Below are 15,327 nucleotides of genomic sequence, written 5' to 3'. Positions count from 1 at the left end.
GCTGGGAGGTGGTAAGAGAAAGGGGTGAAGTGTGGGGCTGGAGGCTGCAGCCGAGGCCAGACTTACCTGACCTGCGATCTTCTGCTTGGTTATCTGAGCAGCCCAGGAGTTCTTGAACCTGAGCTTCCAGGTCCTTAAGAGGATACATTAATCAAGATCAGGGACTAGGATGTGTTTCATTTTCTGGTTTGTTAATATGATTTATAGCCTTTATATATTTAGATCTATGATGCATAGGTCTTCATATCTTGCTTCAAACCCCACAAATATTAGGAGTGGACTTGGTGGTTGTGGAGGGACTCACAGATTAGAACAATATTTGCCACTGCTGCACACAAAGACAGGAAACATTTTTTTACTACTCTTAAATTAGTATATATATATATATATCAAGCCAATATACTTATCATACAGGATGTGGTACTCAGCATTGACAATAGTCAACCTGCACTCCCCAATGTGGTAGCCACTGGCCATAGATGGCTATTGAGGGCTTAAAATGTGGCTAGTCTTGATTTAAGACACATTCTAAGTATAAAACACACAGTATTTCAAGGATTTAGCATAAAAAAGAGAATGTAAACTACCTCAATAATTTTGATATATTAAACACATTTTGAAATGATAATATTTTCAATATATTGGGCTAAATGAAGTATATTGCTAAAATTAAATTTACTTGGTTCTCTTTACTTTTGTAAATTTATTTTCAATCTCAGTGGCATAGAGTATTATATTAATCTCAAGTGAAGAGCATAGTGACTACACATTTTTATAACTTATGAAGTGATTCCCTCATAAATCTAGTACCCACCTGACATCATACATAGTTATTACAATACTAGAGGCCCAGTACACGGATTCGTGCACATTAAAAGGAAATTAATTAGAAGGTGGATGGCAGGCTGGGACTGGGAGAGACAGGCTGGACACACCCTGGAGCCAACCTCCCACGGTCCCTCCCCAGCCAGCCGCACCTGGGGTGGCACTGGGGCTCAAAGGGTGTCTGCAGAGTGAGTGGGGGTCCCTCTAGCAGGTGGGGTCCCTTGGTCTGGTCTGCGGGAATCAGGCCTAAACCAACATCCTCCAAGGGGTCCCAGAGTGTGAGAGGGCACTCTGCAAAGTTGCTGTCGCTTGGCTCCTGCGTTGAGCTCCTGCGTTGAGCATCTGCCCCCTGATGGTCAGTGTGCATCATACCTACCAGCAGGTCAACTGGTCAGCCGGTTGCTTAGCCTTTTATATATATAGATAGATTATTGACTCTATTCCCTATGCTATCCTTTGTATCCCCATGATTACTTTGTAACTGCCAATTTGTACTTCTTTAACCCTTCACCTTTTTCTCAAATCCCCCACCCCCTCCTTCCTAGTGACCATCAATTTGTTCTTTGTATCTATGAGCTTGTTTCTGTTTTACTTGTTCATCTTGTTTTTTATATTCCTCATATAAGTGAGATCTTATCGTATTTGTCTTTCTTGGTCTAACTTATTTCCCTTAGCATAATACCTTCTAGGTCAATCCATGTTGTCACAAATGGTAAAATTTCATTATTTTATGGCTGAGTAATATCATATTGTATATAGGTACTACAATTTCTTTATCCATTCATCTATCAACGGATACTTAGATCGCTTCCATATCTTGGCTGTTGTATATAATACTCCAATGAACATAAGGTTGCATATATTCTTTTAAATCATTGTTTTGGATTTCTTCAGATAAATTCCTAACAAGTGGAACTTCTGGGCCATATAATAGGTCTGTTTAGTTTTTTGAGGAAAAAACCTCCATATTGTTTTTCCATAGGGGATGTATTTTGATCTCTTCTGGATTTTATTAGATAGGAAGACCATATGTCCACATTACACTATTGTTCTTCTTTCCTGGCCCCTTCAATTTATGTAGAACAAGATAAATTAAAAGTACATACGAGTATCTGACGTATAAAAAATATACCTATTGAACACCTCCCCCACCCCTTGGCCAAGTGCCATACCACATGCACTGGGAGATACAAAAATCCCTGTTTCTCAGGACTTTACAGTTTAGTGTCAGGGACAGACCTGATAGATGTATGCAAAGATAAATGCAGAAGAAAGAGTGGATGCTCTACACATCCGCTTTTTAACGAGATGACCTAGGTGATGTGAAGGCTAACTCTCCTGCATCTTTCTCACGTCCATTTATTTGCAGTTCCAGGAAAGACACACTAAGATACCACTGTGAGATCTATGTAACTATTACTGTGAAGAGCAGAGCCTGATCCAAGAAGAAGAAAAAAGGCAGTTTAATCATCTCAAGGACTGAACCTCTTAACACTTCTGCAAGTTATTCCTGCTAATGATGAAAATCCAGTCTGAGGATGGCTGAAGGCAGGAAGTGCAGTGGTCTTAGTGGACAGAGTGGTGGGACATGAGATGGAGTTTAGATTCTTACACCAGGCAGAATCGGGCTCATCCTGAAAGTGAAGGAGAAACATAAATCTCTGAGCAGGAAAGACACAGAATATACTTCTGAGCCTTGAGCGTGGTATCTGTAGGAGGCGTGGAGTAGAACAACCCATTAGCTCTATGTCAATTCAACTATTATCTTAAATGAGCTGTTATGGCCTGGCCTGCGGATCCTCACTATTTGCAACATCGTTGCAGTGTATGGGGTCATGAACCTCTGGATTCTTGTTAAAAAATACAGCAATCTCGTAAGTATTGAGAAGGACAAACAAAGCAACATTGCCTTATTTCTGAAGAGAACAAAAGGTCAGTCAGAAGTCTTGTCCTAAAGTCAGTGTTATTTAGGTTCATTTTCATGTGCTATCCTCAAATGGTGAAATTAGCATGGTACAGTCATTCATTCTGGAGCTGTTCCTCCAACATGTATTGATTGAAGCCTATGTGCCAGGCCTTATGCTAAATTCTTTATTCGTGTTATTTGATTTATCCTTTACAATCCTCTGAAATAGGTGTTACCACCCCCCTTTTCAGATGTGGAAATTCAAGCTCAGAGGGTCATCGAGACCTAAAGGTGATTTCTTGGCTAATGAATTTGATTCCTTTCTCCTTTTATTTTTTTTACTACCGAATCACAAACAAAAAAAAAATGCACTTGTGAGTCCTCAGAGATTTGCAATCTCTTCCTGGGTGTCTTTTGGTGACAAATATCAGAATCATCAACAATGTGTTTTCTAGGTCAGAACAACACTCCGTATCCAATTAGTCCCAATTAAGGAATTCCATTCAGTCCAACTTAGGCTCCATCAAGGCAAGTAAGGGACCTTGCAGAGGAAATGAATGGGGAAGGAGGATAGAACAATCACTGCATACCTCCTTGGGTCCCTCTTTTGAGGTGCGGCCGTTCTAGCCAATCTGCATAAACACACCAGGCTGTGGGAGCTCTGAATAGAGATGCTTTCACCACATCACAGCATTACAACATGTCAGTAAAAGGCAAAAAAAAAAAACAACCAAAATCCTATTGAACCACAGATGTAAATAGAAGTGTAAATAGAAGTGTCCCCAGATGCCTTGCTTTGTAACATTTTTCACATGCATTAAAAAAACAAAACAAAACACATATTGTTCTTGTGCAGCATTCCCTAGGTGGTTCCAAATTAATGTTTGATTACATGTTTACATACATATGTAAATATAATACATATAAACACACACACAACACATTTACCATTTGTCAGACGCTGTCCTAAGTGGTGGAAACACATTACTCCAGTGAACACTCATAATCACGCTCTAGCATATAAGTGGTGCCCCTACACCTGAGACAACTGAGGCAGAGGCCAGTTGTCAAGGGCAGTTGGGAAATAGGAAGGCAGGGTTCGAGTGTGACTCACTCTTAACCCACACTGTACTGATGACAACTCTTGTGAAAAAAAGACTAACTCTTTAATAAAATCTCTGCTGCAAAGAAGTTTGGCCTTCTGATTTCAGCTTTTTTACTGACCAAATTAGATTACTTCTTTAATCCAAGTGATCTTGAATGAGTGACCACATAGAAAGTAGGCAACAGGATGAATGATTCCAGGAAAACACCCTTGCCCAAATTATCTTCAATATGTATCTTGGGCTGTTGTCCAAAACTCCACTGTTATAAACTCAGTTCTGTGTGGTAATACTCTTCATCCCCATGCTTTTTTCCCATAAGAATACAAAAGAACAAGTCCTGCCCGCCGGTATGGCTCCTTGGTTGAGCATCAGCCTATGACCCAGGAGATCACAGTTCGATTCCCGTATTTCCGGTTAGAGCACATGCCCGGGTTAGGAACTCCATCCCCAGTGTGGAGTGTGCAGGAAGCAGCCAATTAATGATTCTCTGTCATCAGTGGTGTTTCTCTTTCTCCCTCTTCCTTCCTCTCTATGTCAATAAAAGTATATTTTTTAAAAAGAACAAATGCTATAAATCTGATCCCCAAATAAGAACTAAAGAATTACCACATGAAAAATCAAACATGTACTTCAAACTACTTATGTTGATAATAAATTGCATCTGATTAGTACCCAGGGGAAAGATGCCACTCTGGTGGGCATAACACTTGCTTTCCACTGTTGGAGATTTCTCTTTCCTCCCCTTTCTACCGCAGATTCCACAACCATTTGGAATTTCTAACTCCCCCTCTGCTATTTCTCCCTTTCTTTTCCCCATCATCCAGGGTCCCTGTGGCCATAGATTCACAGGCCTCAGAGAGAAGCTTATCACACTACAGTCCTCTGTGTGCTCAAAGATCCAGTGGTGTAGACTTTTTTGGTGTGGACAGAATCTAAGAAAAAGAGAGAAGTGACTAAGAGAGAAGCTTTTAAAATGCCTTTTCCATCACCCTAAAGTGGCAGATAATACTTTTAGAGGAGTTCAAATTTCAGCTCTATCTTTTAGAGGAGTTCAAATTTATGCCTTTAAACTATCTCAGCCTCTGTGTTCACATTTTCAAAATGAAAACAATAATTCCTAGCTCTTCAAGTGACATCCAATGAGGTCATCATGTCAGTGCTTAATACATGGTATTTCTAGGAACACCAACACCTCCACAGGACTGAATACTTACTCAAAGGAGAGGCTTTGCTCATAGAGGCTAAGCAAGAAGCTGAGGCTGGGTCCCCTCTGCAGAGGATGCGATAAGACAGCATACCCAGTCAGGCACAGTAGGAAAGGGAGAGAGTTTACTGACAAGAAATCCTGAACTTCCCACTGTCTGGTCTAGTCTTTGAGATGAGAGCAACTGGCTTTGAGGACATCATACATAAGATTTCATCTGGTGAGTAATCTGCTTTCCTCAGAACTGGAAAGGACAACCTAAAATTGGGGCAGATGCCCATATTTCATAAATAAGGGACTCTGCCCCAAGAATGCCTCCTTTCCCAGTGGGCTAGTGGCTGAGCCAAGACCAGCACTGATGTTTCTGATTTCATCAGGGCCCCAGTCTTCTCCAAGGCTCTGCAAAAGTTGGGGCTGGGTGAAAATGGGGTCATGACAAGCTGTATCCATCTGCTTTCCCTCCTCAGCAGCAACCTCCCCAGGCAACTTGCAAGGTGAAGCTAAAGGTTACACAGGCAGCATAACAGAAAATACAAACCTTCGAAAGAAGGGAGAGAGCAGGTGGCAGCAGGTACGGGGAAGTTAAGGGCACTGCAGAGCCCTGACACGTAGTGATCATGTAGGTGTCTGCTTTCTCTCTGCTACAGAACACTATGAGAAATCATTAATAGGTGGTGTGTGCAACTGGCGATGGAAAAGCGAGCTATTTTTGCCAGACTTAAGCAAATGGGTGGCAAGGGGCGTCTGCTTTCCAGTCTGAATTTGAAACATATATTAAGAGCAAATATGTAAGTGGTACCTCTGCTCTTTATAAAGGGGGCAAAAGGTCAAAGATTGTATCAGAGCAAATATCCCTGAGTAAAGTTAGCTTCCAAGAATGGTGTTCTTCATATTTAGCCCCACACCCCTCCTCAGCCTCAATCCTGGAAGATAATTTTACATTTTAAGACTAGAGATAGTTCACACAAAGAGTCTCTTTATGTTTAGAATAATGGATTTCTATTCTTAGATTATCTGACTTGGACCTAAGGGGACAGACAATATTAGATTCATTTCATCTAGTGTCTATTTCTGTCAGTGTTTTGAATTTTGCTATTTTTATTTTAAACATGTTTTATTTACTACATTATTTTTTAACTAGAGGCCGGGTGCACAAAATTTGTGCATGAGAGGGGGCGTTCCTCAGCCCAGCCTGCACCCTCTTCAATCTGGGACCCCTCGGGGGATGTCCGACTGCCAGTTTAGGCCCGATTCCGCAAGGGTAGGGCCTAAACTGGCAGTTGGACATCCCTCTGACAATCCAGGACCACTAGCTCCTAACCACTCACCTGCCTGCCTGCCTGATCACCCCTAACTGCTCACCCCTGCCAGCCTGATCACCCTTACTGCCTAACTGCTCTCCCCTGCCGGCCTGATCACCCTAACTGCTCTCCCTTGCCGGCCTAATCCCCCCTAACCACCTCTGCCTTGGCCCTGCCACCATGGCTTTGTCTGGAAGGACATCCAGAAGACGTCCAGTCTAATTAGCATATTACCCTTTTTTTAGTATAGATGGTCAAAAATAAAATTTTACATTTCAGATCCTAGCTCTATAAGAGACACTAGGTGGGGAAGTTGAGGGCACATACTCCTAAGTAGCAATGAATCAACTGCAGTCAAGAGGAGCTGCCTAACTCCCTGTGAGTTGTGCCCGTGGAGGCAGCAGTGGAAGCCAGGGGTGGGAGGAGAGGGAGATTCAAGCATTACTTCTGCAGCTTCCACTCACCAGGTTGCTGTGGATTTGCCACTTCTCACACTGAAGCCCACAGCTCCCATGGGGCAGCCTTCTCCAAGCAGCTTCACTCTGTGGGTTCCCGCCCTGGGGTCCCACTCTTTCTAGCACCGGGCTCTACACCATCCTGTGTGGTTCCCTCAGGCCCTGGCCACACTTGATTGAACTCTCCTGAAATCCCCGGTGGGACTGCGGAGCCTCTTTTCCACCAGGACCCTGAATGACAGTCGTGTGAGCGCCTGGTTACACACTTAGAGGCTCAGCAGATGGGGTGATGTTCACAGACTCTGTAATCAGGGTCAGCTTTGGACAGTGTGTCGGGTGGCCCTGTTTCTTGCTCTGAAGGGGAAATAACCTGTAAAAAGGTGATTCTGTATCTATCACTACAAAGTGGTTTGGAAGTGAAATGCGTGAATGAATTCAGTCAAATGTCCATTATATAAAAACCACTTTCATCAGGCTAGACACGACCTCATACGCTGAAACAGAACCTGGAAAAATCAGAAGCCCTGGTACCATGGATCAGGTTGGCTTCCTGGGGGATGTAATCGGCCCAGGCTTCTGGGGGAGGAACATGTATTCTAACCATCGGTTAGTGGGCTTGTGGTGGTTCTCAACATGCTGGTCTCAGCATCGCCTGGGAACAAGTTAGAAATGCAGACTCCCTGGCCCCCACCCCAGGCCTGAAGAACCAGAAAAGCAGAGTTGGAGCCCAGCAATCTGTGTTTTAGCAGGACCTCCAAGAGATTCTGATGTACACTCAAGTTTCGGAGTCACTGGACCTGGGTCGTTACTAGGAGTAAGCAAAAGCCAGCGGGCAGGAGTCTAGGTAAGCTGGTGGCCCAACCAGCAGTAAAGACTTGAGGAGCAGGTGAATTAAAAAAACAAGGAGGCTTGCTTGAGAAATGCTGTCAATAGGGAGTGGAATCAGTTCAGAGCAGGATCCATTTCCCACAGGCAATCAAAGTACCACCGAGGCAGCACCCCAATATCACAGGGGCTGAGGGCAAAGTGAATTAGAAAGCAGGGGCCTGACTGAAAATAAGCAGGGCCCTTGTGAGAACTGGGGCTCTCGGCAGCCTCGTTCCGCCTTCAGCCTGAAATAGCCCGAAGCCCCATTATCCACACTGGACTCAAGATCAGGACTAGGGAAGCTTGGGGAGTGACTCGATGCCTTGGACCTGAGTGTCTGCCCAGGGCTTTCTACATCCCTCCTGCTTCAGAGCCACAGTGCAGCTGTTTCTTCCGGTGACAACAGGAACTTTTGGCTGTGGGGAGGGGGTGAGTGCAGTGATCTCCAGGCAGGACCTGAGCACCACCCCTCCACGCCAGCCACTTGCTGGCCAGCAGGCTTTCTGACTCAGTGCATCACTTTTCACACTAACTAATGTGCGCATTCCTGTGGTTGTCAGGCCTCAGCGTGTGGCGGGATACCTTGTTGAGGTATCACTCTGTGTTCTCTGTATTTTCTCCTTGCTTGGTTCCCAGGAGTTAGCCAGGCTCCTGGCATGGCCTCACTGTTGCCGGGCTGAGAACAAAAGCAACATCTGTCTGACATCTGGGAAAGCTGACATTTATTGAAGGGCAGGGAGAGAGAGAGCAGAGAGGACGGGGAGTGGGCACGGTGGGCATGGGCTGTGGCTTCATGAGCAATGAGGTGGGAAGCAGAGAATGTGGCAGTGAGGGAACCCACAGCAGCGTCTCCTCCTGCAGTGCCAGGAGGCGGCAGGAGCACAGAGCGACCACTGCACCTTCAGGCCTTGGGGTTCTCGGCCTCTCAAGAGAGTTCTTTGCCCCCCCAAATATGGACAGGAAGCGAAGCTCTGGACCTGAAGGACACTTTATTCCAGGGCAGTAGGAGACTCATAGAAACCAGAGGTTTTTCCTGGGCAGAATAATCACGTGTTGGAAAGTATCCTTCTGACTGAGTAGTAGCTCCGGGGAGGAGCTCAGACATCCACACCATAACAGATGCAGGGCTCCACTCAGAAACATTGGAAGCGGTGAAGCGAAGTCCAGGAGGGTCTTTTCCTCACAAATAAGCATAATAGAAACTTTGTTTCTAAACATAAGCAATCCTAGTTTTTTGCATCTTTAAAGCCCAGCAACTCCTTCCCTAGGAGCAAAGCTGAGAACATTTTTTTCTGTCGCTCCCTGAACCCGTAATTTCTCTCCCTGCCCTTTATGAAAAAATTTTATAGCTGGTGAAAATTAAAGCAGCTCCATCAATTTCCCAGTGCATACAAACCATCAGTCAATGACTCGATATCCAGGGGCATCATGCTGCTACCCTGTCCGCATTAGAATGTTTCCTGGAAGTGAGTTTAGTGTGTACTCTCGCAAATGTAACCACTAAGTGGGACAGTATTGGGGTGAGTCAGTTGTGAACATGCCACTTTGCTTGCCAAATGTGGGTCCACACCTCCCTCCCTCCGTGGACACTTAGTATATAACCTAAATGCAGTCACCATCCGGCTTTGTGGTTGCATCATCTTTATGTAATAGTATTTGTTTCCATAGAAGAGATCATAATAATACACTGTCACCTCAGAGGTTACCTCTAAGGCTTGTCAGGATCCATGAGCCTTCAGCCTAAATGGGTGGAAACACCAACGATCTGTAACAGCAATCGGCACACTCGAGCCAGAGGTTCAAATCAGGCCCACGACCTATTTGTGCACATACAGGCTTTTTTTGAGCCAAAAAATGGCTTTTACCTTTTTTTTAAGTGTTGGGAAAGATTTTAAAGAAATATTTTGTGAACATCAAAATTATATGAAAATAAAATGCTAGTGTTCATAAGAAGTGTTATTGGTGCCTACCCACCCTCATTTGCTTCTGTGTTATTGCCTTTAGTGGTCTTCTCAGTATAACAGATCTGTGAAGTTGGGTCAGAGATCACATGGCCTGTGAAACAAAAAATATTTACTCTGTAGCTCTTTACAAGAAATGTTTTTGTTTGTTTTTTGTTTGTTTGTTTGTTTTTACCAAATCCTGATCTATAAATTTGGAGTTTTCATCTTTTAAAGTTTCTGAATGAGGACAACATAACAATGGGAAGTTTAACAAAGACCTTTGGAGAGTTTGACCTTTTATTTATAGGATGCACAGCAGGGTTTGTGTGTCTGAGGTCAGTATGTAAATAGGTATGGCAAGGAGATTCTTCCCTTTTGGAGTGTTAATATTTGGTGTGTTTCCAATAGTATAGTGGTTGCATACTGACTTTGGGTGGTGAACACACAATGCAATGTACAGATGATATATCATAGAATTTTACATTTAAAACCTATATAATCTTGTTAACCAATGTCACCCCAATAGATTTAATAAAATTAAAAAAAATATATCTGGTGTGTTTTCTTTTTTTTTCATATGTAACATATTTCTTACCTAACTGGTATCATAACATAACATACAGGTATATGTAGACTCCATAAGTGCAATAGTGTATCTATCTTTTAGTAATTTAATTAAATGAATAGTTTTCATGTCAATAAATATCCCTTGAAAACATATTTAAATGGCTGTATATATGAGAAGAAGCATCTTAAGTTCTCTATTAAGTAAGACAATTTCTATAAAAGACTAATCAGGATAATTATTTTGTCCACTGAACATCTCTTCCTTGGAGTAGAAACCACAAATGGGGACCTGCAGAGGTCAGGCAGGTAATGCAAATGTGAGAAGGAGGTCAGCTCAAAGAATAATGCACTCTCTCACATTCTCTTGAAATGTATAACCTTCTCAGTGCATATTTCATTTCCTTACTTTTTCTGGAGACATATAAAAAATTCATGTTTCTCAGTTATAAGGAAAGCAACAGCACAAGATGATAAATGGCAACTGAAAATTGAACTCAGTAACAGTTAAGACAATAGGGAGTGATACAGATTGTGACATACTGGATACTATATTTCTCACCCTAAAGCATAGATGCCACGTGGCAATATCCAACATTTCTAGATTATGCAGCAGTATCAAGAGTATTATCAAAAGAGTTGGACATGTTCAGTTTTGTAATCTCTGTGTTTTTAAATGCAACAATTTGTTTTAATTAGACACCATATTGGCTAAATTTATGAACCAAAATTTGCAACTTCTTGTGATGTGTGGCAGCTCCAAGGTCCAGACCACAGGCCACTAGATAGATCTCTATGATTAAGGACTCATTAGCCTGGCCAGTCAGCCAGATTTGCCTAAGATTGTCCTTGTTGTGGCACTGAAAGTCCCATGGTCCAGGAAACTACCTGTTCCTGAGCAAATCTAGAAGGTTAGTCACCCCCAATCAACATTCACCTAACTCTAATTTTTAAAAATTTGTTCTATACATACACACACACAAATACACACATGAGGCTATTTATTTTCAAACTTATAATAAATGATTGTCTTTTTGGATTTTTCTTTCTTCTTTGTTGCTTTCTTCTTAACAGCTTAGGTTTCTGATAAACAGATCAGGATGTTGGAAGATTTGGATTGATCACAGATGTTACATTCTATTTCTGGATCCATTCATCAGCTATACCTGCAAGTCACATTGACTAGCAAAACCAATAAAGAAACTCTATGACACATGGAAAAATTGACACCAGACGTTGATTGCATTCTCTTAATAAATAATCTATCCCAGGTCAGACATTGTGAAGAAACAAAAAAGGATTACTTAACATCTAATTTACTATAAGTTGAGCTGAATTATGATACTAAACAGTTAAAAAAAAAGGGTGTCTTCGGGGATTTAAAAAATGGCTGTGAAGTGGAACAACTATATGCAATAAGAATACTGATTACTATATTGAATTGCCCATTTTAAGCTTTTTTCAAGCCTTTAAAATTATTAAGATTAGGGAAATGGATAGTACTACATTTCTTCTGAATTTCTCTAGAGTCCACGGAAAGAGACTGGATAAAAAAAAAAGGGGGGGGGGAGGCTTAAAAACAGCTTAAAATAATAAAGCTCGGATTATTGGATAATCAATGCTCATTTCACATTTTCTGTTTTTTTCTGCCTAAGGATTACTGGTTTGATGTCCCTCTCCTCCTACATTGTAAACTCCATAAGAACAGGAGCCATGCTACTTAGTCAACACTTTTTGTGTGATACCTAGCATACTATGGCTTATAGTAGATACACAATAAAATGGTGTGACTGTTTAAAGAGGTAGAGGCAGGTAATGAACATTTCAAGGTAGGATGTGCATCTGTTTAGTATTATTAATAGTTACTGTTTATCAAGCAAATCCTAAGAGAATGTATTATACTAATAATTTTACATATATTATTACACCATTCCAAAGAGTAGGTTTTATTTCCTTCATTTTACACATAAAAAAAATTAAGTCTCAAATAAATCAAGTAAGAGTTGTAGCTAAGGATTGTGTTTTTATTTAAACTCTGATTTCAAAGCCCATGGTGTGGTTTCTATTCTTCCTCACATATTCAGTTTTAGGGACGCGGGGTCTTTTCAGGGAGCTGTGAATCTCCTCACAGTGACTCAGTCATAGAGGAAACCCAGAGCGTCTACACCTTCTTGAATCCATAGGAAATCCTTGTAAGAAGATTCCTAGCATTTGGATGCATCTTTGTATGAAAATACTTTTTCTTGTAGGGGGTTTCTCCTTTCCAGTCATAGGGTCATACCTGGAAGTAGGGAGACTACCCACACGTGTCCCACTAGAGGCTAAGGAGCAGGTTGTCTTTACTCTCAGAAGGCCTTAGTGGTTCTGCCAACCAAACTCTGAGGACACCAACACTGATTTTCCCTGCAGGAATTCTTACAGAGAGAACTTATTTTGCCCAAGGATTATTTCTGTAGTATAGTCATATTGACCTTGAGAGTGCCTTTGGATTCAACTTAAAAACCCCTTTTAAAAGTCAATGTGATACAGAAGAAACTTGGTTGGTCCTGTCACACTTTATTATGTATTCATATATTCATACATTCATTCAACAAACAGATGTATGGCCTCAACTACCTGTAAGACACTGTGTCAGGAGCTCCATTTAAATGTAATCATTTTATCTCTCCAATCACTACAATAAAACTAGGAAGGTTTGCAGTAAACATTTAGGTTGTTTTCATCTTTGGAAACCTTGAATCCTGCTTGACTGTCAGAAGCAGTTTCTTTCTTGTAGAAACATTTGAACAAAGCTTAGTCATAGACACACATATACCCTAAACTTGAATGTGACTCATCACCATCCAAATTTATCTGTAAGTGTCATATTAAGTAACACTAGTTCAAAAACATCCCCACGATATCCAAAACACAATCTAGTATTTAAAATGTAATATATTGTCTTTCGCTTTCTGGGGTTTCTTAGCTCCTTAGATCTCATTACATTTACACAATTTTGCTTCTCTCCTGCCCTGCTCATCAGAATGCAGGCACTGATATAAAGAAGAGAAAATGCCAACCTCCAGCAGATTTTAAATGAGGTATTTTTGCTGGAGCCACTTTAAACAAAGACCAATTTCCCCTGACCTTTTCGCCCAGCTGTCCTCCTGAGATGGCAACTTGGACTCCAGCTGATGATTCATTACAGATTCGAGTCCAGGTATAGAACACACTCAAGCAAAGGATCAAAGCTCATTATAGTTATACCAGCAAAGGAAAGTTACTGCTGTTCAAGGTCTATTAGAAAGGTTATAATTTGCCCATAAAAAATTAGCTTTGGGCTAAAATATGGCATCTGAGTTTCTAGTCCAGAAGTACCTTAAAATCAGAAAACTCAGTTAGGTACTCCTAAATTAAATGACTGTTAATTGGCAGAGAATTGAATTTTGATGTTTTAAAACTTCTTGCCAAAAGCTTAAGAGACATGTCAATGTTTGCAAATATAGTGTAGTAATTAAAGTAAGAAATCTGAAAGTCAAAAATTCATATCTGGCTTCCTGCCATCACCCCCCTCCCACCTCCCTGACTCTGGGAGACACTTCTTAAATACTTCTTTCTGCCTCAATGTTTCTCTATATGAAAAACAGCAATATTTACCTTTTCCTAGAAAGTGTCAGGGAGCCAAGTTAATAACTCTAATTCTCTTTTCAAGTTCACTAACACACTCTTCTCAGGAAGGAGGCCAACACCGTCTTCCATCTCCCAGGTCCTCCACGGTCAGTGAGCACAGGCGCGCCCAACCCTTGGGAAAACAGGAAGCCGCCATGCTACTCCCAGTCTGTCTGGAAAAAGAAAGGATGCTTTCCTTTTGCAGATTCCCAGCAAAGAGGGGTTTGTGCCACAGAGAGAATAAAGAATTTAAGAGTTTTGCCGACCCAAGTTTGGAATTTCGCTCCCACTTTCTGGATGCGTGGACTGTTCTCTGGCTTGTGAAGTCGGGACTGCTGTTTGTGAGGAATGAACAAGCTAGCAGATGTGAGGTGCACAGGGCAAGTGGACAATCAATGGCAGGTGCAACAGGGAGCACCTGGTGAAGAGTCCACCCCTGTAACAATCTACCTGCCAGACCTGCAGGTCATCCTAAGCCCTGGGGAGGCCTCCCAACCCAGGAAAATCAAGTTCATGCAGAGAAGCAAAAGGGGTGATTTGGTTTGGGCAAATATACTCAGACATTGCTTTGGAGAAGATGCACCAGAAATGAAGGATATTTTTCATATCCTGGGAAGATAATATCAAGATTTCTCAGCCAGCGCCATGACTTTCCTTTTCCTAAATTATTTGTTTTAATGGTGATTTCTAATATAAATTTGTTTACTCAATGGGCACACAATCTGCAATTCTCTGTTTCTTATTAATACTCTAAGGAACAATAATAGTCAAAGTTTGGGAAGCTTATTAAGACTAATACCCGAATGAGGTTAAATGCATTAAGGAGCCTTAGTAAAGAATATGCAGCAATGATCCTATTCATCATCTTGGCTTTTGCAGAGGGTCCAGTAGTGCACAGCTTGTTGTCAATGCAAATTAGCCCCCGATGTGCAGCTCTCCTCCATCTTAAAACGAGGTGGCAGGAAACTGAAGCTGAAATAGTCTAGAAATTGCTGAATAATTATAGCCTTTCTTCTTCTTTCCAGGTTTTATATAGTTTACTTATATAAGAGTTTTAATATTTAGTGTCTTGTGTGCAAACAGCACTTTCCAAATTGGTTAAAGGATATAATAAAACACTTTTTTTTCATATAGCTCAAAATACTACTTTATTTTCCTTCCTAGAGGCCCATTGAAGATAAATAATAGACCCCAGGCCAAATTCGATATAAATAAAGTTTACTTTATTACTGAATCCTCATGGTCCAACATGTTGTTTATCAAGAAAACTTCTAGACTATTCATGTATAGTATAAGAACCCATCTCTCTCACTAATTAATTATAATTTTATTCCCTAATGAGCAACAGATCAAAATATTATTAAGCATTCTCTGCTACAGAGCACTAAATAAGGTCTGCTTTTCTTTCTCAGTAGATTTTTTAAATTAAGGTGAAATCCATGGAACACAAAATTAGCCATTGTAAAGTGCACAATTCAGTGGCATTTGGTATATTCACTTGTTATCAC

The 15,327-nt window shown here is 41.4% G+C and overlaps 1 long non-coding RNA gene across 1 annotated transcript; it reads right to left on the bottom strand.

Annotated features, from left to right (window-relative positions):
• Positions 1 to 2,269: 2,269 nt before the first annotated feature.
• On the bottom strand, positions 2,270 to 13,981 carry LOC106724884. The gene is made up of 2 exons (XR_001360720.1): positions 13,808 to 13,981; positions 2,270 to 2,534 (listed from the first exon to the last, which is right to left on the bottom strand). It is a non-coding gene; the product is annotated as an uncharacterized LOC106724884 (long non-coding RNA).
• Positions 13,982 to 15,327: the final 1,346 nt, after the last annotated feature.

This window comes from Myotis brandtii, unplaced genomic scaffold (genome assembly GCF_000412655.1).
Source record: "Myotis brandtii unplaced genomic scaffold, ASM41265v1 scaffold123, whole genome shotgun sequence".
Taxonomy (NCBI): Eukaryota; Metazoa; Chordata; class Mammalia; order Chiroptera; family Vespertilionidae; genus Myotis; species Myotis brandtii.
This window is presented reverse-complemented; position numbering and strand designations above follow the sequence as displayed.